Below are 10,202 nucleotides of genomic sequence, written 5' to 3'. Positions count from 1 at the left end.
ATGTAAAATTAAAAGTAGCTGAAAAATTTTATTTGACCGGAAGGTTAAAAGCTTTCCTACAGTCTCCATTTAGAACCAATAAATATCCACGGTCCCTTTAAATGAGAAATTACTATTCTTAAAATCAATAAAAGCTGCGTGAGAGCCGCGAGCCAGAATGGGAAATTCAACACTTTGTATAAAAGGATTTATACAAATTGTACAGTGGGCGCTACCTAACAACTGAAAGTAACGGGTGAATAACCCCCCACCGCTGGTACTGCAACTGATTGTTTATTTGTATAAACCATAGGCACAGAGGCACAAACGGGTGTTAAGCTTATTAATGGGCAGGGTGGCCAGGTGACTGGTATTGAACTGGACTGTCCTGTATTTGGACACACTGTCCAGTAAAAAGTGAGAGGTAATATGGACATGTATGTGTATACCGGTATTACCTCTATGGACACAGTGGAACAGGTGAAAAAAGGCAGTGCACTGCCTGTAATAAATGGAGGAGGCTAATGGTAGCAAAAACAACCTTTTAATAAATAAAAGGATCAAACATCACCCCTGGGTCATCCAGAAAACGCTCACCTACGCGTTTCGGGTCGTGCGCCCTTTATCAAGTCCCCAGCAACTTGTCAACTTTTTGGGGGGAGACGGATTGGCGTGAAAATCTCAATTCTAGAGTGGCGAATAGCAGCGCAAAGCTACTCGCCACTACTAGAATTGAGCGGGTTTAAAAACATGGCTAGTTGCGGCGCAAAGTGCCTTTTCGCCAAGCCGATGGCGGAAAAAAAAACCGCCAACAAACTTTTTTTTTTGCTTTTCGACAAGTTTTCGGCCCTTACTGAATCGGGGTATGCATTTTTGGCGCAAAACGGGCGAAAAGTGACTCTGCGCCGCTTACTGCATGAGGCCCTATGCCTCATTGTGGACTATTATTTGGCCCAATGTCATTTATTCTGCAAAAGAAGAGATAGCAATTCCCGTCACCACCATGAATATTGCACTGTAAAAGAAGCACATCAATTTAAAAAGAGAAGATTGAAAGAGAAAGGTGGCAGTGATCAGATATTGCAGTGTCGCCGTCCAAGCTCCATGTCACCATGACACTGGACTTTAATTCGGCTTTCCTAAATTGCCACATAATAACTAGAGATACAGAATAATAATAACCATAATGCACTTGGATTAAAGCCTGCAACACATTGAAGGTGATATCCAAACAAAACTATTATATCACTGTGAAGTATTACTTGCAATTATGTCCCTTCTGCTTTAGGCAACCCTCAATACTTTTTATTCTTTACAGTGGTTTAAAGGTCTGTGCTTTTCGGTAATGCAGTAATACATGTAGCTTAACGATACTGTGATACAAATGTAGCGATGCTTATTGCTTCTGGCATTGGGGACAGCGGCGGTCATGTGATCATGTCGTCCCTGGCTCCGGAGGATTAACACTGCGGGATGTCCAATCCGGAAGCATAGAGCCCCCCCCGCAACGGGACCGCGGCACACACTGTCTCTGGAGCTACGTTTCTCTGTTCTGGAGATAGCAAGTCTCGCTACATCTGTACGTAAGACATTTGCAAATAAAACGTGTAACATCTCCCTTAACCTATCCTGTGTAGATGACACCTTGTGCGCCTTGATTCTAGGCGCAAAGTTCATCTTTCCTGTCCTGCCTTCAAATACTTTCTGGGCAAGCTACCCACCTATCTGAACAAGCTCCTCATCCCGACCACATGCATCACTTATCATATGAGATCTGCAGGAGAGCTGAGGTTCCACCAATGTTGTTGGGGAACAGGACGGGCTTTTGGAGGTCAATGTATAGTTCTTTCTCGGTTGGTGCCAGCGCCTCCATCTTCAACAGGCTCCAGTAGTTCTGGAGGCAGTCCTTGTAGAAGAAGAATCATATACTCCCCCCTGATGGACTGCAGCCGCAGGCCAGCAGTGTACTAAATCAGGAACATCTTTATTCAGCATCCACTGCATACAGCATATAAATAAAGCGAATACAGCCTTCTCTCTAAGGTCCCAGACCTCTGGATGGTACCTGTGTCAGATAGTATGAATGAGGCCCTGTCTCTCCTCCTTTGCTATTTCACAATCCCGTTTATGGGACTGATCATATAGTCCCACCTCACAGGGCGAGACAGCAACTCAGAGTACTCACTCCATAGCTAGAGCACTGACTAACTGACTAAATAGAGGTTTGCCTCTTCCCTAGTACAGAGGGGGAGGGTACAAAGTCTGAACCCAGGATTGGGCAGCACACAGACCCTGTCCCGCCTCCACCTCTGTCACTCAGGGAAGCTGCTTGTGGGGGGGAGAAAACCCAAGATTGTGCCTGACACTGCCTTCACTTAATAGGACTTTCATGGCAGGGAGGGCAGACGGGTAGCCAGACCAAGACATAGCTACATATAAAATGTATATAACCCTTTTCACCTAATGTCACTATGTATTTGTAACCATGTATTTGTCATCATAACTCTGTGCCCAGGACATACTTGAAAACGAGAGGTAACTCTCAATGTATTACTTCCTGGTAAAACATTTTATAAATAAATACATTTATGAACAGAGGACAATCAAAGATAGCCACGTGTCACATTTCTGCGCAACCGTTAAGGGCAAAGTAGTGCTAAAAATCACTGTTTCATCCCGTTTTGTAGAAAAACAGCAGTACAGATGTAGCAAGACTTCCTGTCCTCAGTGCCGCTGCCACGCGTGGTTACACAGCCACGGCACCGAAGAATTAACACTGCGGAGAGTCCCATACAGAAACATAAAACGCCCACAGCTCCAGTGCGGCCGACACTATGCCGGGCGCCGCAAACTTGTTCGCCCGCGCCCCCGGGGACAGTACATCTCGCTACATCTGTAGCTACATAGCAGTCTAAGTGGCCATCATAGTATTTAGTAAAGTGTTAATGTGTCATTGCACATTCTTTAATCTGCTGCCACATTATATCCATCCAATCACCGCGATTATTAACCTATTACAGAAGCTATACCATACCTATTCCGAAAAGCAGCATGACGAGAGGTTACAATATAATGCACAGTATCTTCAAGAACAATTCAGCCATTTTAATTTAAGCTAGCACAAAAGAAATCACATTATGCTTGATGAATATATACAGAGGTGCCATTACAAAGTAAATCAGATGGAAATAGGTTGCACCAAGAATTCTCACTATCAAATTCTCTTGTTTTTCTCCTGCCATGTTTATAGCCAAAGCTCCTTTGGAATGAGACATTAATAGTTGATGTATATCATAGACACTTATTTATCCGTCTCCAGGCTACCAAACTGGTACAAAGCATATTGTGCACTAAAAAACACAACCCCATTACATTTCATCGTATTTTTTGAAGACTTTAATAAGAAGCCTGGATGAATGAATAGAAACTATATAATAACAGAAACGGAAGGGGGCTCTTCTGTGAATTGACTATTGATATTGTGATCTGTCTGCTGGTAATATGGAGAATGAGATGACTGTATTTCTATTGTAGAATAAAAGCATTAAAGAAAAATCCAAAAACATTAAGTAAATCACACGTTATTGGATAATTTGCATTCTGGTTAAGCAATAATTGACATACAGTACAGTGCATATATAGTAGTTTATGAGTCACTGTTAAAAATCTGTTTCCATTAGCTACGTTGAAGCATTTACACACAATCTCATGTCTCTGCACAAGCAGCATGCATATAACATAAGCAGATTTCTTACCATCGTAACTCAAAAGGAACAGACCTAGCGAGAGATTACTAATAGGGTGCACAATTAATATTAATACAATTAGTGCAAATCTAGCAGGTAATGGTGGCGGATCAAAACACAGGTTTCTTTACCAAGAACGATTACTTTTCTAATATCATTTGTTTCAAAGATAAACATTTATAAAGTGATATATTTTTATGTTGCATATTTTCCACACAATCGTGTTGAAAACAATTGTGTATTGTATTTCAAAATATCATAAGACATAAAGCTGTGACTCTTCAAAGTAACATTGTGGAAATAAGTTAGATTTTGTAAATGCCCGCAGATATGATAAGTGATTCCAATTAAATGGGAAACAGAAAGATGTCAAATAAATATCATTCTCAAGGACCTCTCTTAACTGAAGTGGCCCACGAGATTTATCTTCAGTCGGATTTGCTGGCAATATTTCAGAATCTTTACTTTTCTGGCGTACAGCAGCTACTAGGAAAATCACTTATAGTTTCTATGTTCTCCTAATGCTGTAGCATTATTTAGTGCTAGAGGGGTCTGCAACACACATGTCTGTAGATAATAAAGGGTTGCATCAATTCCTATTAAAACTTGAATCTCAAATTTATTTCCAGATTGGCTTGTTGACATTCAAAGCATTAGATGACCAGAGTCCCAGTTGTCTGAGAGAGCTTCTAGTTCCCTACACCCCCATTCACTCACTTCCATCTGCGATGAAGGACTCCTAATACAGGCGGTCCTCGGTTATTCAACGGAATCCGTTCTGGAAGTAGCGTTGGATAGTGAAACCGTTGTAAAGTGAAACCATGTTAATCAGTGGCGGTGAGCGTTGGATAACACATTCAGGCGTCGGATAACGCATTCTGGCATCGCAAAATGGCCGATAGGGTTGCATTTTAAAGCGTTGGTTATGCCATTCGTTGTAAAGTGAAACTTTGGATAGCGAGGACTACTTGTAGTTCCCAGAATCTCCTTAACTTCCTTAACTTCCTGAGCTTTTAGCCACGCTGCTTCCACCCTTTGGAACAGTCTGCCCTGTACAGTTTGAGAGGCCAATACTCTGGCAATCTATGAAAACAGGTTCAAGACCTACTGTACTTGCTTACCCAGGCAACAGCCCTTCTCTCTCCCTTCTCAGGGAAATCCCGCTGCCCACCAAGCCGATCAGGTCACTGTGTCCAGAGAAAGTGGGTAACCGGTGCATCAAAGCATAAGAGTCCCAATGATATTGTAATAATTCTTCCGTAGGGAACACTCCAAAATGATGGTGAGCAATGATAACATACCCTAATAGGGCAAGGGACAAGTACCTAGTGCTAACCAGCACAATGAACAGTACAAAGATTGTCCCAACCATGATAACTGGGCATAGTATGTAAGAAAATACTCACTTTTAGATCCAGAGGAGCAGTCCCATCAGGTATCCTGAACAGCGTGCAATCCACCAAGCAGGGGAAGTAGAACAGGTGAAAAAAGGCAGTGCACTGCCTGTAATAAATGGAGGAGGCTTATGGTAGCAAAAACAACCTTTTAATAAATAAAAGGATCAAACATCACCCCTGGGTCATCCAGAAAATGCTCACCTACGCGTTTCGGGCCATGCGCCCTTTATCAAAGTGATAATTATCAAATTAATTTTGATGACATCATTTAAAGGCAATGACGCCAGTCAATCAGAATGGCTGTGCTTCAATTGCCTTTAAGATGACGTCATGAAAAGAAAGATGGCCGGCCTCACATGGTACGGTAGCCAATCAGAGCGTGGGAACTACATCCCTTCTCTGATTGGCTCTAGTAGACCATGTGACAGAGGCTTTGGGTAGAACGGATGTGACGTCATGTAAAGCCTGTCACATGGTACCAGAGTCAATCAAAGTTGGGATGTATTTCCCACGCTCTGATTGGCTACTGTACCATATGAGGCCGGCCATCTTTCTTTTCATGACGTCATCTTAAAGGCAATTGAAGCACAGCCATTCTGATTGGCTGGCGTCATTGCCTTTAAATGACGTCATAAAAATTATTTCCCCCCCCAAAATCACATGGTTTTCACGGCCCAATCAGGGCTGTGGGAACCATATGACGACAATGTGACGTCATAGGCCTATAAAAGCCTAAGTCATCTCATTTTGAAGGCAGACGCCGAGGAGGACGGACCTCCGGAAGAAAGAAGAGAAGAGGGCGTGGCATCAGATGGTAAGAAGACCCCCAGAAGAAGACGGAAGATGGAAGAACACAGATGAAGATGGTGACGGAATGGATTACAAATAAAAGACAAGCTTCGTTTATTATTTTATGGTTTATTATTTTATGGTTTTTTATTTTATGGGTTCCTGTTGCTGTGCATGGATTTGTTCGAGAGCTTGGTGTTCAACGGGAGTCGGAGAGTGGGGCAGCTAATGGTAAGTTAACAAAAGAAATGTATTGTAAACTTTTAGGAGGGTATTTACCGTAGAGTGTTTGGGGCAAAAGCCAGATTGAAAATGGCTAGAGAAATTTGTCTTTGTGTAGTAGTCGCTTAATTGGGAGTGATCACATTGTTCCATGACTTTGGATAGTATTGGGAGAAGAGAGATTGGCCTGTAGTTTGAGATAGTGTTTTTGTCCCCACTTTTGAAGATTGGGACAACTCTGGCAGTTTTCCAGGTCTTAGGGATATGGCCTGAGACAGAATAGAATTGACAAGGAAAGCAATCGGTTTGGCAATGGCTGGGGCACCAAGTCTTAGGAACTTAGATTGCAGTAAGTCAGGTCCACATTGGCTGCTTAGTTTTAGTTTGAGGAGCACTTGTGTAATCTCCTCTTCAGATACTGGGACAAATTGAAAATCAAGTCCCTGCGTTAACCTTAACAGAACTTAGTGGATATGCCACGTTGGAGCTTCACACGCTATGTGGCCCTCACATGTCTGGGGTATTGGGACAATAAGGGACCTGTAAGTGGACCCCCTTACATTTCTGTACCCCGTCCCATGACTGAAACATTCAATATATATTAAGTGGGGTGGAATAAACTATTTTGGAAAATTCCTTTACTGTAATTTTAATATCATAATTTGCAAAACAAAATTATTCAGTCTTCTTTTCGAATGAATTTTGAATTACTGCCTTTTGGAAGCACATTATATATTGGACAATTGTTTTCCTTTCTAACGCAAAACCTTTTGTTGCCAAAACACTACATACAGTATTATTGTTCATTTTTCATGGTGATGTTGGTTGGGGTATCTATTAACTGAATTGTAATTATTTTCTTTTGTGTTCAGAATATTGCAGCTGAATTTATGGAACTCATGTTTGCCTTTGGCTCTCTTTCCCTTTGTGAATAAGGCAAAAACCTCCAAAATTGCTTTTCTTTCCCCTAAGGATTATTATCCAATTTTTAGAAAACTGAGAAAATATTAAGGCATCCCCTATATAGTACTCAGAAACCAAAAGTTAGGAATGTACTCGTTTTTTTACAAATCACTTTAAGATTTTACGAATAAATAATATGTGAAAGCTTTATACCCATGCCTACATATATTGATCATATGTGAATATTGTTGAAGTGAATTACAGTACATGAAATCATATAGTAACATTACTGTTATGAAATTAAAATTGTGCTAAAGATTTATACAGCAATCTGTTTTGAATGTTTAAATGTGCAATTGTTCTTGTTTTAGAACATTAGTGTTCACACAATTGAACATCATATCTTCCATCATTATAACAGCAGAATTGCTGCACGTCAGGAGAACATTGGTTGTTTCTTTCAACACAAACTGATTTACAGTATAGCAGAAAATGAGAAATTGAGTCCTATTACTAATTATGTGAATTAGTTTGACGTTTTTGCAGGTGAGATACTGTAACACTCATTGGTTTTATGTTGTATTGTATTTTTTTGTATTGTATGTGTAGTCTTGCCAGCGGTCGCTACCAGTTTGCTTCCCTCCTGGCAATAAGTCCTGGTACAAGCAGGCCTTGCCAGTAGTTGATATGGGGTTTTCACCCTCCTTAGTGCTGCACTTAAGTGACAGCGGGAGGCGGTGACATCAGCCCTGGGCATGACCAATCATGAGTCAGACCTGATGCTCTCCTCCTGGCTGTACTTAAGGGCAGGTACCACCCAAATTTAGCAGTGCCTCTACCCACTTGAGAGGGGCAGGTCACATAGCCGAGAGCCTGATTATTGGGCCTTCTCTGGTCCTCTTCCCTCCGGGGGAGAGTGAGTGTGGACCATACCTCTGCCTCTGCTAGGGAGGTAGGGAAGAGCTAGGATGGCTGCAGGTGCCCTTGGCCTGTAGTGATGGTCCAGGGACCATCCTCAATGGTAGCTGAGAGTTACTGCATCGGGCAGAACTATGTATACAAAAATACTAAATGGCGCTCAAACACTCAATCAAAGTGCAACAGTGCAGTAACAGTGATAATTCAAAGTGATGATTAAATTAATATACCCGTGCACTTAAATAAGAACAAAGACACTCAAACCCTTCACGGACTAGTTCCCAGGTCCACACTCAAAGCAAAAAACGAAATATCAGGGGAGCGTCAGTATCTGAAAGAAAATAAATAAACTACAATAAAATGCCAAAATTTCCCCGAGGTCGCGACTCGGCATGAAGATCACTCTTAATCAACGCCTTTAACCATCTGGTATCCTGTAAGCCTTGATTTTTACTACTGTCGGATAAAGTGTTTTTTGGCATTTTAATATCTCGGCTCTGTGTCTCTCTACTGGGTCTTTTACCTCCCTATTTTTGCTCCTTTTTGCTCCTGATTTATGATTGATACTTGTTATCATCCATGATCTAGCATATTTCTTTTGGAGTTCTACCTTCTCAATGTTTAATTGTAACGTTATGCACTATGGTAGTTTATTTATTTTCTTTCAGATACTGACGCTCCCCTGATATTTCATTTTTTTGCATCGGGCAGAATCATGCTTGTTACTGTGCTGTACAGAAGCGATAATAAACCGTTCGTGTTGTTATATTTCCTGCCTGGTGCATGACCTTACTGGGTGGAGGTAATAGTTCTACTGTGGGAGATCATCTTCAGTTCCTGGAGCCTACGGCAGATGGAGGCGCTGCACTGTTAAAGAGATATGTAGGGTATGAACCTCAGAAGCCTAGTCCTGTGTCCCCACTACCACCGGCAGATGACTCAGCCCTCCTGTTACCAGCAGGTATCATGCACCATACGATCAGTAATGGCCTAATGTCCCACCGGGTGGGGGAAACACCGTTACATATGTTTTCTTTATATCTTCTATCCAGGGTTGCCAGCACTAGGAGTTTGACCTGGAGACTACGGGCTTTGGGCACTTACCTCCGGGCTACAGGTTCAACCTTCTTAGTCTCCGGGTGGTGCCGTGGTGCGGCTGCGTCTCCGGCATTCTCCGGCATTCTTCTGCATCTCCCCCTGCAACTCCTGTGAACATGGCTGCGCGGTGTCAAATGACGCTGCATTGTCATGACAATGGGGCGCTACGTGATGTTACAGCGTCATGTGATGCCCGTCGCCATGAAAACAGGATGCTTCGTGATATCGCGACGCTACGTGGCGTCACGTTGCCATGACAACATGACGCCGCACAGCCATGTTCACTGGAGTTGTAGGGGAAGATGCAGGAGAATGCCGGAGACAACGTACCACCACGCCGCCGAAGGTAAGAGAGAATGTGTGTTACATTTTTCTCCGCGTTGGCATTCAGTTGAAGGTGGAAACCCTGCTTCTATCATATGCAACTACCTTTATAACTCAGTTTGTGCTGTGACACGCAGTGCCCCTATTGTAAAATATCAACAATTCAGACGATCCCTACGACTGCTATTGTTTGTGTACCTAAGAATGCAAACAATAAGCAACACAGGATATATCTGAAAGTTCAACAGGAAGCTGTGAAATATCTGTGTCAGAAATCCACAGGTAACACAACGATCCTTCGTTGAGGATACAGGCTGTTAGCCATGGGAAGCTACCACTGGCTCTGTGGCTATACTAGCTTTGTGCAGTGGCTTTCTATGGTCTAGTTTTTTTTAACTTTCTGACTGTATTTTTTTACATTGTCATCTAAAATAAAAAACAGATGCTGTGCAGGAAAGATAGAGTCTCAGCCATGGAAAGATGCAGTTGTGTTTTCCTAATCTTGAAGTACCGGGCCTTGGCACTCAACATACAGAACACATCTTAGACATTATCCCGATCAGGGTTGATCGGACTACCAGGTATCGTACAAGCACACGACAGAACGTAAGTGTTTACTAAACAGGAGTTTATTTAGCCAGAGCAAATAGCAAAGCACACACAAGGGTTCTCTGATTTTTTTTTTAACTCTCACAACATCACAGAAACAAGGATTCTCACACACAGGGAGCCGCCTCAAAGTCTGGGTGAAACAAAGGACGGGATAGGGGATACGGCAGGGTGCTGATAGTTCTACACATGGTCCAGGTATGCTAATGTCATTACA

This window comes from Ascaphus truei, chromosome 17 (genome assembly GCF_040206685.1).
Source record: "Ascaphus truei isolate aAscTru1 chromosome 17, aAscTru1.hap1, whole genome shotgun sequence".
In the NCBI taxonomy this organism is placed as follows: Eukaryota; Metazoa; Chordata; class Amphibia; order Anura; family Ascaphidae; genus Ascaphus; species Ascaphus truei.
The sequence above is the reverse complement of the archived record's forward strand: the minus strand, read 5'-3'. Positions refer to the sequence as shown.